We start from the raw sequence: 11,232 nt of genomic DNA on the forward strand, positions 1-11,232 counted from the left end.
GCCTCCTGTTATTTTGGCTTTGGGGCAGAGGCAGCATGTGCCAAGGACCACTACACTCTAAATCAAGGTGCTAGACCACCCAGGCATGCTGAAGGATGGAGAAACCAGTTCGACCAGCATTACCCCATCACCCATGGGGGGAGAGAGAGAGAGAGGAGATGCCAGTTGAGAGGGATTTCTTTTGGAGAGAATTGTTGGTTCCTGTGTGGTCCCCACAACAATACCCCTCTCCACTCCCAGACAGCAGGGGTGAGGGTTTGTTTCCTTCTCACTTTAGCGGAAGAGGATTTGAAAGGAAGCCCTTGGAGAGTCTGAGATGTGCCTCAGGGGTCTGTGGGCCCAGAAGAAAGGCAAGTCCAAAGCAAAGGCTCACTCCTCTATCACCTGCACTTCAGCCAGAAGAGAGAGCTTGTCATGCTGAAATGTAAACACCATTGAGTTATCTGTCTCCCTAACCAAACCAGAAACCAGAGTCCGGATCTTGCATTGATAAGGAAAACCCCATCTATTACTTGGCACATCAGCCACTTGAGACCCCCACCCCTCAAGGAAGACCCGTATCAGCATAATACTAACCTATTACCTGGCACATCAAATAACCTATTACCTGGCTTATTAGCCACCCGAGACCCCACTCTTCAGACCACCCCAACTTAATAAAAGTGGGAAAAATCAGGTAGGCAGGGCTCAGAATTTGGTGGTGAGACCCCTCTGAGCCTGCCAGTTTGTCCTTGGGACCACTCACTATAACACTTGCTGTAACAGTATTCCCTGACTGCTGCAAAAGGCCTGCCACTTAGTTAATGCTTGAAAACCAATCTGGTGAATGAAGGGCAGACTGAAGTGTAAGGTTTTAAGACTAGAGTGGCCAGCGCCAGAGAAAGAAAGACGAGCAGAGTTGAAAGGGATAAGTAAAGAGGCTTTATTGGGGTGCTCCCGGGTGGGGGTAACGGGTCCCAAGAGAGGGGCCCGGGCGAGCCTCATGGTCCCACGAGTAGAACAAGAGAAGCCACTCCGCCCAGAAGTCTGGGTGGGCTTATATACCTTTTTAGGGGTGGGGGATGGGAGTTTCTCTGGAGGGAAGGTTTCGGCGGGAAGAGTGAGGAATTTCTTTGTTTCAGCTTTAGGGCAGGTATGGAGGAATAGGAGGGGCTTCTTCTTTTTCCATTAGGGAGGGGAAGGGTGCCCCCCACCAGCCTTACATGAAGAAGCTGTGGAGTAGAAACCAGAAAGAACCACACAGATCTGAGTTCAAATCTTGCCTCTGACACTTTCTAGCTGTGTTCCACTTGGGAAGTCATGTCATCTCACCTGTAAAATGAGGATAATTTGAGTACCTGCTTTGCAGAGTTTTGAATGAAATGAGATCAAGCACTGGTACATAGTAGGTGAAGAAGGAATGAAAACATGGTAGTCTTGGAAACACTGCAAACTGGCTGGGTCTCCTGAGAATTTCCTGTCTGAGCCGATATAATTCTGGGATTTCCAGATCTGGTTTCCTTCCCCACTCCTTCTTCAGTGCCCATCATCATCTTTTTTTTTTTTTGGAGACAGAGTCTCACTTTGTTGCGTGGGCTAGAGTGAGTGCCGTGGCATCAGCCCAGCTCACAGCAACCTCAAACTCCTGGGCTCAAACTATCCTCGTGCCTTAGCCTCACTAGTAGTTGAGACTACAGATGTGTGGCACCACACCCAGCTAATTTTTTGTTTCTATTTTTAGTTCCCTGGCTAATTTCTTTCTATTTTTAGTGGAGACAGGGTCTCGCTTTTGCTCAGGCTGGTCTTGAACTCCTGACCTCAAGTGATCCTCCCACCTCATCCTCACAGAATACTAGGATTACAGGCGTGAGCCACAGCACCCGGCCCATCATCATCTTTATAGTAGCAACAACAGCTGCCATTTGTGTAGCAATTTATAGAAATTCCATAACTGGGTCTCATTTAAGTCTCACAATAACCCTATGAGTCTATGTTATGAATATAATCCCTACTTCACATAAGGGAACTGAGACCCAGAATGACTTGTCCAAGGGCAAAAAGACCTGAGACTTCAAGGCGCTTCTTTTAGCTTTCCCAAAGAAATTAATTAAACATGTACTCAGCACCACTGGTGAGCTGGGCACTTGCAATCAGCAGCTCCTGCCCCCATACAGAGTAGTGGGGAGGACAGACTTGCAAAGCACAACAGTACCTGTAACTCTGCATGGTGAGTGCTGTCTTTGAGTGGGCAGAAACGCCAGAGAAGATGACAATTTCTTCTGCTGGAGGCAATTGGCTGGAGAGCAGGCCCAATCCACTGTTTGCTATCTCTGTGTTCTTGGGCAAATCACTTCACCTCTCTGGGCCTTAATTTCTTCATCAGTAAAATGGGCGTTATGATAATAGTACTTCCTTCATATCGTCACTGTGGAGATAACACATAAAATATGCATAAAACATTTAGCACAGTGTCTTGCACAAGGAAGTACAGATGCTCTTCAACTGACAATGAGGTTACATCCCAATAAACCCATTGCACATTGAAAATATTCTAAGTTGAAAATGCATTTACTACATCAAACCTATTAAACATTATAGCTTAGCCTAGCCTAACTTAAATATGCTCAGAACACTTACATTAGTCTACAGTTGGGCAAAATCATTTAACACTAAGCTTATTTTCTAATAAAGTGTTGAATATCTCATGTACTATATTGAATATAGCACTGAAAATGAAAAACAGAGTGGTTGTATGGGTAAGTCACAGTACGTTTTCTACTGAATTTGTATCACTTTTGCACCATCATAAAGTCAAAAATTATAAGCTGAATCACTGTAAGTTGGGGACCACCTATGCTTAGTAAATGGTAGCTGGTCTGTCCTTATTGTAATCCAGATGCCAGCCAGGGCCTCCTGACGTGGACACCTTTGTGGGATAAGCCTAAGCACTCATCCCAAGCCCTCTCCAAGATTACTGCAAATTCCTGGGAGGTTTTATTTCTCCTGGTCCAGTTCCTGCTGCCATCTTCGGTCAGCACTACACCAAACCAGATGTTAAGACTTGGCCCCTTTGGCTGTTTCCACAAACACCCCAGTCAGGGCAGCCTCCATGAGTGGAAGAGACTTTCTTGAGGATTTCCAGGGATGGGAGGCAGAGGAGGACATCACATCACAGCTACAAAAAACCTCAGTGTAAACTGAAAAGCCCTGGTTCCCAATTCCTCTGCCGTGGGCCAGCTCCTGTCTTCTGGTAAAGGACATCTGCTTTTGTTTGGCTATTCATTGCCACTGTCTCTTCCCAGGGACCTCTCCAGGCGTTTCTCTCAGGCATTTCTCTCTCAGGTATTTCTCTTCCAGGTGTTTCTCTCCCACAGCACCACCACCAAGTGAAAAGCACTACAGGGCCCCTCTCTGGCCTTCATGTAGCCCCTACAGGATGGCAAGAGACATTTGCCATCATTCATGGCAGCTGAGATGCTGGCCCTGGCTGGCTTCCTGCTGCCTCCCCCTGCTCAGCACCCTCGTTCCTGCCCACTCCCCAAATCCAGTCCTTCAGACTCTGCTAGAAACTCTGGGCCCTCCACAGCTTCTCACTATATGACACCTCTTGCTTAAGACATCCAGAGTCAGGTCCTCGTCTTTGTTGCTGCCTCTCAAACCTTCAAGACCACACCTTCACCCTGAGCAGTTTTTCATAGCATTTTCCTAATGAAAGCCATCCTCTTCTCTGAGAGTAGACGTCATGCACTGAGGGTTTATGAGCTGCATCTGATCACAGGGGTGTTTTAAAAATATCAAACCATTTAAAAATTAAGAGATTACACATAAAAATCCAGATCTGTGGCTTTTCTTGTAAACTCAGAAAATCTGGCCAGGCACAGTGGCTCACGCCTGTATTCTAGCACTCTGGGAGGCCAAGGCGGGAGGATCATGTGAGGCCTGGACTTTGAGACCAACCTGAGAAACAGCAAGACCCCATCTCCACAAAAAATAGAAAAATTAGTTGGATGTGGTGGTGCCCACCTGTAGTTCCAGCTTCTCAGGAGGCTGAGGCAGGAGGATGGCTTGAGCCCTGGAGTTTGAGGTTGCAGTGAGCTGGAACCACTGCACTCTTACCCAGGGCGACAGAGCAAAATTCTGTCTGAAAAAAAAAAAAAAATCGGGCACCATAAGACCCACATTGCCCCCAAGGAGCATGTTGGCTGGAGTGGAGAGCAGGGTCCCTGCCCTTTGGACGAGTTTTTCTTATGCCCCTGGCCCACCAGCTTCATTTTTCTCTCCTGAGCCTTGTAGGCTTTCAACTTTGTGACCTTTGCTACGAGGCATCTTAGTGGCAGTTTCTACCCTCCGCCGCATTATTATAATTAAGTGGGGTCTAGGAATTTGCTCGGCTCACAAAGCGGGAGAGGGCAACCCAGGCAGAGGTACAGCAAGAGCAATCGGGTAGGTACACAAAGCGATGTCTGTTCCTGGAAGGGCAAGGGATCCAGAGGGATGGGGGCTCCGCTGCAAGGCGGTGGGGCGGCGAGGGTTGAGGTGGGGCTGGGTTATGAAGGGCCTAAATGCTCTTTCATAGGGCGGTGGGGGCCAGCGTGGAGTTCAAGGCGGGGTGGTACACTGTGAGCAGTGGATATGACAAAGGTGGTTGGGAAACCGGTGGGGTAGGATAGATAGAACCCCCGCCCCCAGCCCGACACACACACCCCCGCCCCCGTCCCCCATCCCTTGCTGTCCCCGCAGAAGTCAGGCGATAGGCTGGGGCAGTAGTCCAGGAGGGCGAGGGATGCTGCGGCCCGACGAGTGGCAAAGACGGTGGGAATGGCTGGGAGGACCGCGAGGGAGGGATTTCGGAGGCAGCCTTGCCAGCGAGTGGGTACGCTTGACCTTGACGGAAAACACCGCGCGAGCTGCGTCTGCAACCCGCTCGCCGCCCGCCCCTCCCCGCGCCGCAGCGGACTGCGGCGGAATCCCGAGCCCTCGCCCGAGCCGCCCCCCGCGCCGCTGCGGCACGAGAGGGGCGGGGGCGGGACGGCGCGGGTGGCAGGATGGCGGGGATGCCCGTCTTCCCTGCAAGGCCGGGGAGGGGAGGCTGGTCACATGGCACTGCCACCAGGCACAGCCCGATTGGCGGGTCCCGCAGCCGAACGAGCCGCGGCTCTGGGGTTTCCAGGTACTAAGCGGCCCCCTCCCCTCGTTCGGGCGCCCGAGGGGTGCGCTGGCCCTGCCCGGGCCGGGAGGGCGCGAGTCGTGCCCCCTCCGCAGCGTGTAGCGCGCGGGCGGTGCTGGCGGCTCCCCGCAGTCCTCCTGCAGCTTGGGAGGTCTCCATGAGCGCCTCCCTGTCCCCTTCCCCCTTCCCTTCTCTGCGTCTCTCCCGCCTTCCCCCACCTGCCTCTCTTCCTGCCTTACCTACCTGGAGGCTGACCGAGGCAGGTTTCCATTGCTTGCCATAATTGTTCGGCTTTGGGCAAATCGACCTTGCTGGAGATGGCAAAGATTAAAGGGGCAATCCCGCAGACGCCTCGAGCCCCGCACACCGGAACCGACCTCATTATCTCTCTGCAAATTCCTCTTCTCTGCTTCAAGCAGAAACCCGAGAGCCATCTCCATCTCTGTCTCCCCATCAAATCTCTGACAAAAACCTATTAAATTTACTTCCCAAACATTTTTTTTTTTTTTTGAGACAGAGTCTCGCTGTGTTGCCCGGGCTAGAGTGAGTGCCATGGCGTCAGCCTAGCTCACAGCAACCTCAAACTCCTGGGCTTAAGCGATCCTACTGCCTCAGCCTCCCCAGTAGCTGGGACTACAGGCATGCGCCACCATGCCCGGCTAATTTTTTCTATATATATTTTTTAGTTGGCCAGATAATTTCTTTCTATTTTTTTTAGTAGAGACGGGGTCTTGGTCTTGCTGAGGCTGGTCTCGAACTCCTGACCTCGAGCAATCCACCCGCCTCAGCCTCCCAGAGTGCTAGGATTACAGGCGTGAGCCACCGCACCCGGCCTTCCCAAACATTTCTTACACCTCACACCCAGTTTTCCTTCTTAGCATTTGTCCTGATTTGTATCTATATGTCTGTGTGATTGTGTTTGTACGGGTTTCCCACTGTGCTGTAAGCTCCACCACGTGATCCGGGACTGCCTCTGTTTTGCTCATCACTGTATCACCAACGCAGTACCAGGTACATAGTAGGTACTTAATAAATGTTAACTGAATGAATGAATGAATACAAAGTTGTCCTAGCACTCTGGGAGGCAGAGGCGGGCGGATCTTTTGAGCTCAGGAGTTCGAGACCAGCCTGAGCAAGAGCGAGACCCCGTCTCTACTAAAAATTTAGAAAGAAATTAGCTGGACAACTAAGAACATACATGGAAAAAATTAGCGGAGCATGGTGGCGCATGCCTGTAGTCCCAGCTACTCGGGAGGCTGAGGCAAGAGGATTGCTTGAGCCCAGGAGTTTGAGGTTGCCGTGAGCTACGCTGATGCCATGGCACTCTAGCCTGGGCAACAAAGTGAGACTCTGTCTCAAAAAAAAAAAAGAAAGAAAGCTGTGTGCTGGATGGAGGGAGGAGGGGCACAGATTTTAAGATAAAACACAGTTTCTATTCTCAAGAAGTCATCTATCCAACAAACACCAGGCCCTGGCGGGAGACCAGTGCACAAGACGAGTAAGACTCCATTTCTCCCTCCCCACTCTGTCTCAGGGGATCACAGGTCACAGACCTAGACAAAAAGACTCTTTGGTAATGGAGGGGCCGGGTGTGGAGTCAGAAGAGTCTGGGGATTAGAATCTGATGATCTGGCTTCACAGTCTGGCTTTGCCGCCTTCTGATTTGTGACCACAAGTCTCCTCTCTCTGAGGCTCCATCTTCTCATCTTAAAAATAGGGATAGCAATACCAGTTAGGAGCTATCAGTGAGATGAATGAAAGCACCAACTGCCAGGTTTTACAGCAATGGTGTGTAGGTGAGTGACCACACCCTCCAGTTTGCCTGGAACAGACCAATTGATACCTGTTAAACCAGAGCAGTTAATACCATTTCCTTTCATTCTCAGAAATGTCCTAACTTGGATAGCAAATTATGTAGCCACCCTAGTAATAGATGTGACACTAGAGTTATCTACATTGTGCCCTGGGGACACAAAGGCGGGAAGGAGGTGGGTCTGACTACAGAAAGGGGGGTAGTAACCATGGAAACAAGCCTGGAAATATGCCCAGGATTATGCCAAGTAGAGAGAGATGGGAAGGGCATAGCAGGCAGGGGGACTGGCATTTGCAAAGAAGCAAGGCTTGACAATTCTAAGCATGTTTAGATAACATCAAGAAGGCCAGATGGCTTGAGTCCAGGAGGCATGGGAGGAGATGATGCTTTCTGCAGTGGGAACTGTGGAAAGTTGTTGATCAGGGGTAGACAGGAGCCAATAGCTTTGCAAAAGAGACCAATTGAGGAGCTGGGGCCAAAGTCCAGGCAGGAGAGATGATGAGGCCTGAACAGGACAGTGCCTGTCAGCCCAGGGAAGAGGGGTGAGGCTCCATAAGCACTTTGGAGGTAAAATGACTAGGACTTGGATGTGGGGTTGGAGGACAGATCAGAGGCAGGAGGACTTCCAGGAGGCCATTCATGAGGCAAGTGAGGAGAGGAAGGGACAGGAGACCTGGGAGACAGTAGGTGGCCCAGATCAGGCTGACAGAGGCACTTATCATTCCTGATTCAGAAGGAAGAAGTGGGGATCACAACAGGTAGCAGTTACTCCTGAGACCAGAGTAGGGAGCCGGGGCCAGTCAGTATTCAGATGACAGCTGATTAAAAGTACCTTTCAGAGCAATCTTGAAAGGCAAGAGAAAGCTCAAAAGTAGAGCCTTGGGGAGCAGGATTTGCAGGGCAGCTTCACTGTATGGGCCTCCTTGATCAAAACGTTCCCACGATGCCCTGCTACCTACCAGAATAAAGTCTGGCATCCAGGGCTTCCTGTTGCCTGGCCCCAACCTATCTCTGGTGAACATTTCATATTTCATCTGCTCTTGTTTGGCCCCTCCCTTTCCTCTTGTGAAAGCATAGCCCCTTCCTTTCGGAGAATTCTTCCACCCCCAGGTCCAGCCATATGGTTCAGGTGGGGATTATCAATCATGGCACCCCGTCTCCCATGACCATGGTGTGAGGGAACAGGTAACCAAGTCTAGTCAGTCGGAGTGCTTCTGCAGGATTTCGGGAATTTGGAACAAAGGGAAGAGAATGACTCCTCTCTCTGATGAGGAAACTAAGAGGCACAAACTAGAGATTGCTGTTGGGCACAGTTCCAACTTGGAGAAGAAAGTGGTCTGAAAAAATGAAGTGGGGTGAAGAGGGAGTTAGTGTTTTATGGGTATGGAGTTCTGGTTTGGGAAGATGAAAAAGTTCTGAAGATGGATGGTGGTAATGGTTGCATGACAATGTGAATGTACTTAATGTCACTGAACTGTACACTTAAAATTGGTTAGAATGTTAAAATATCTGTTATGTTACAGATATTTTATCACAATAAAAAGAAGAGGAAGAAGAAGCCGACATGCAGAAAAGCAAAGATGAAAGCTGGAGTGCAGGAGCTGGGTGTTCCTCTGGATGCAGTGGGTCCTTGGGCCCAGCAGCTGTAGTACAAAGGGTTCAAAGGGTTATAGGAACCAAAATTCACTCCTTTGGCCCGGGCTTATTCATGGTGGGCTTCTGTTCCTTGCATCCAATGGAGCCATCATTCAGAACATTTCCATTCTCACTTCTCTCTCATGTCGTTCCAGATATTCTCTACTCCCATCATACCCTGCTGCTCACACTTCCTCAGACTGATCCCACATTTGTACCCCCATGCCTGTCTTCTTGGCTCCCTCAGAATGGAATGTCCTTTTCCCTTCTTACAAGCTTGTCACCTCTTATTCACCCTTTAAGACCCAGCTCAAAGGGCTCCTCCTCAGGAAAGCCATCCCTGGCCATCCTGAGCAGAGCTTTCCATGCCCTTTGCTGGCCTATCCTGGCTTTTCATAAGTGCCCTCACCATTTAGCATCCGATGACCTGCCATCTCACCTGTAACCTCCATTAGGCTGTTTTTCATCTCCATAACCCCAGTGCCCAGCAAAGGCCCTAGCACAAAGTAAGTATAATACGTGTTTACTGAATGAGTGAATAGATGAGTGGGAATCCTTTTCTCCCTCATGCCATTGCTCTGAGTCACTACTCAGTTTCTATCAAGGAAAGACCCCAAAGGAAATGTGGGAGGAATTGCTTTTGTCCCTCTATTCAAGGGTAATGGATTCAGAGGAGAAGAAAACCCAGTAGAAATGGGGCCATTGAAAAGTCCTGTGGCATTTATGAGAGGTCACCTTCCCGCCAAAACACTGGTGACAGCTTTGAGCTGAGGCAGAGTTTGTTTGGGAGCCAGTGCCAAGACAAGCAAACATTTGGTGGCGTTGAGCTTTTCAGCAGCATAGGATTCTGACAGCTGTTTCTGTCAGCTGCACAAGAAGAAGCATCTAAAAGGCATCTATCTGGGTCTGCCTGGAATCAGGGGTCCCCATCTCCTTGAGCACAATCTGACCCAGGGAACAAGGCAGCCCCTTCTCCCACCCTCCGTTCCCACCATAGGCATACACCTCCTCTACCGGGGTTCTGCAATTGGTCAGGTCATTGGGCACTGAGAACAGAGTCAAAGATGACTGTAAGGAACAGGCAGAGAAAATACCACTTATGAAATAGCCTATGGTTTCCCCCTACATTTTCCAGCCTCCCTCGCAGTTAGATTGGGCTCATGTGACAAGTTCTGGCTGATGGTCTGTGAGCGTAAGTAACCTGTCATTGCTAGCCTGAAGTATTTAATTGCTGGTGCACAACAATCCAGCTCTCTCCCTTTCTCCTATTGAGGCAATCCTGAAAGCCTTGTGTTAAGAGAGCAGAGCCCGGGAGGGAAGTGGCCTGGATCTCTGAGTTACCCAGCAGAGTGGAGGAGAGCTACCCTGGACAGTGCCTTGAAACCCAGCTAGTTTTGCATGAGTAGGAAAAAATATGCCATTATTGTGATAAGCCATGGAGATACTTGGATTGTTTGTTACCACAGCGGAGCCTAGCCTATTCTGACTGACATATAGACATTATTTGTTGTTTATCCATCCAGTGTCAAACCTTCCTCCTTGAGAATAAACCCTCCCCCTTTTCATAGGACTCTTTGGTATTGCCAAATCCAATGTTCACTTCTCTATTCTTATCTTTTGATTTCTCAGCAGCATTTGTCACAATTGACCACTCCCTCCTGGAAACATTTTATCTTAGTGTCTGTGACATCATGCCTGCTTGGTTTTTCTCCTATGTCACTGGCCCCTATTTCTCAGTTTTCTTTGTTGGCTCTTCTTCCACTGTTTTATCTCAAAAAATTGAAGTTCTAGAGATCTGGTTTTTAATACCACCCATGAGAAAGGTAGCTGGTTACCTTCCAATATTCATTCTACCATTCTTTACTAATAACAGAGCCTCTATTTTTAATTGTACCCAGTTAAGAGACTACATTTCCCAGGCTTCCTTGCAACTAAGTATGGCCATGTGACTATGTTTTGGCCAATGAGATTTAAGCAAAAATGTGCGGGACTTCCAAGGATGTCTTCTTAGAAAGAAAAGGGTGCACCTGCACCTTTCTTTCCTTTTTCCTTCCCACTGTTTGGAATGTGAACTATAATAAGGTGACCTTAAGATTGGAAACCAAATACTGAGGATGGCTTAGCAGCCCTGAACTGCCTACCTCTGGACTTAAATTCATGGAAAGAGATAAATTTCTATTGTAAGCCATTTTTTTCCTTTTGTTATTTGCAACTGAATCTAATCCTAACTGACATTCCCACTGCTGTTGAAGCTGTTTGCTTGCCTCCCATTAGGAAGCCTAAGGGTCCAGGTCCTCCCTCAGTCAGGGGAGTGGGGAACTGACAGAAGAAAGGCACTTTCAGGCAAGAAAATGCTGGGCCTTCTTCCACAAGCTTGGTGAGTGACCAAGCTACCAGGAGGATAGAATGAGACGTGAGTCTAGGACTACAGTCTTTTAGCTCATAGAGAGCACTGAGTGCTGTATTAAGAAATTTGTACTTTATTCTGTCCATTCCTTGCAGATATGGGACCCTGTCTGTCTTATCCAATAATGTCTCGCACTTTGTAGATGCCCAACGAATGAATATATTATTTATTAGTTAATGCTGTTTGCTGAATAAACAACAGAAATATTGGAAGGCGGACCAGTTGGGATTC

The sequence above is a fragment of the Lemur catta genome, chromosome 3 (genome assembly GCF_020740605.2).
Source record: "Lemur catta isolate mLemCat1 chromosome 3, mLemCat1.pri, whole genome shotgun sequence".
Taxonomy (NCBI): domain Eukaryota; kingdom Metazoa; phylum Chordata; class Mammalia; order Primates; family Lemuridae; genus Lemur; species Lemur catta.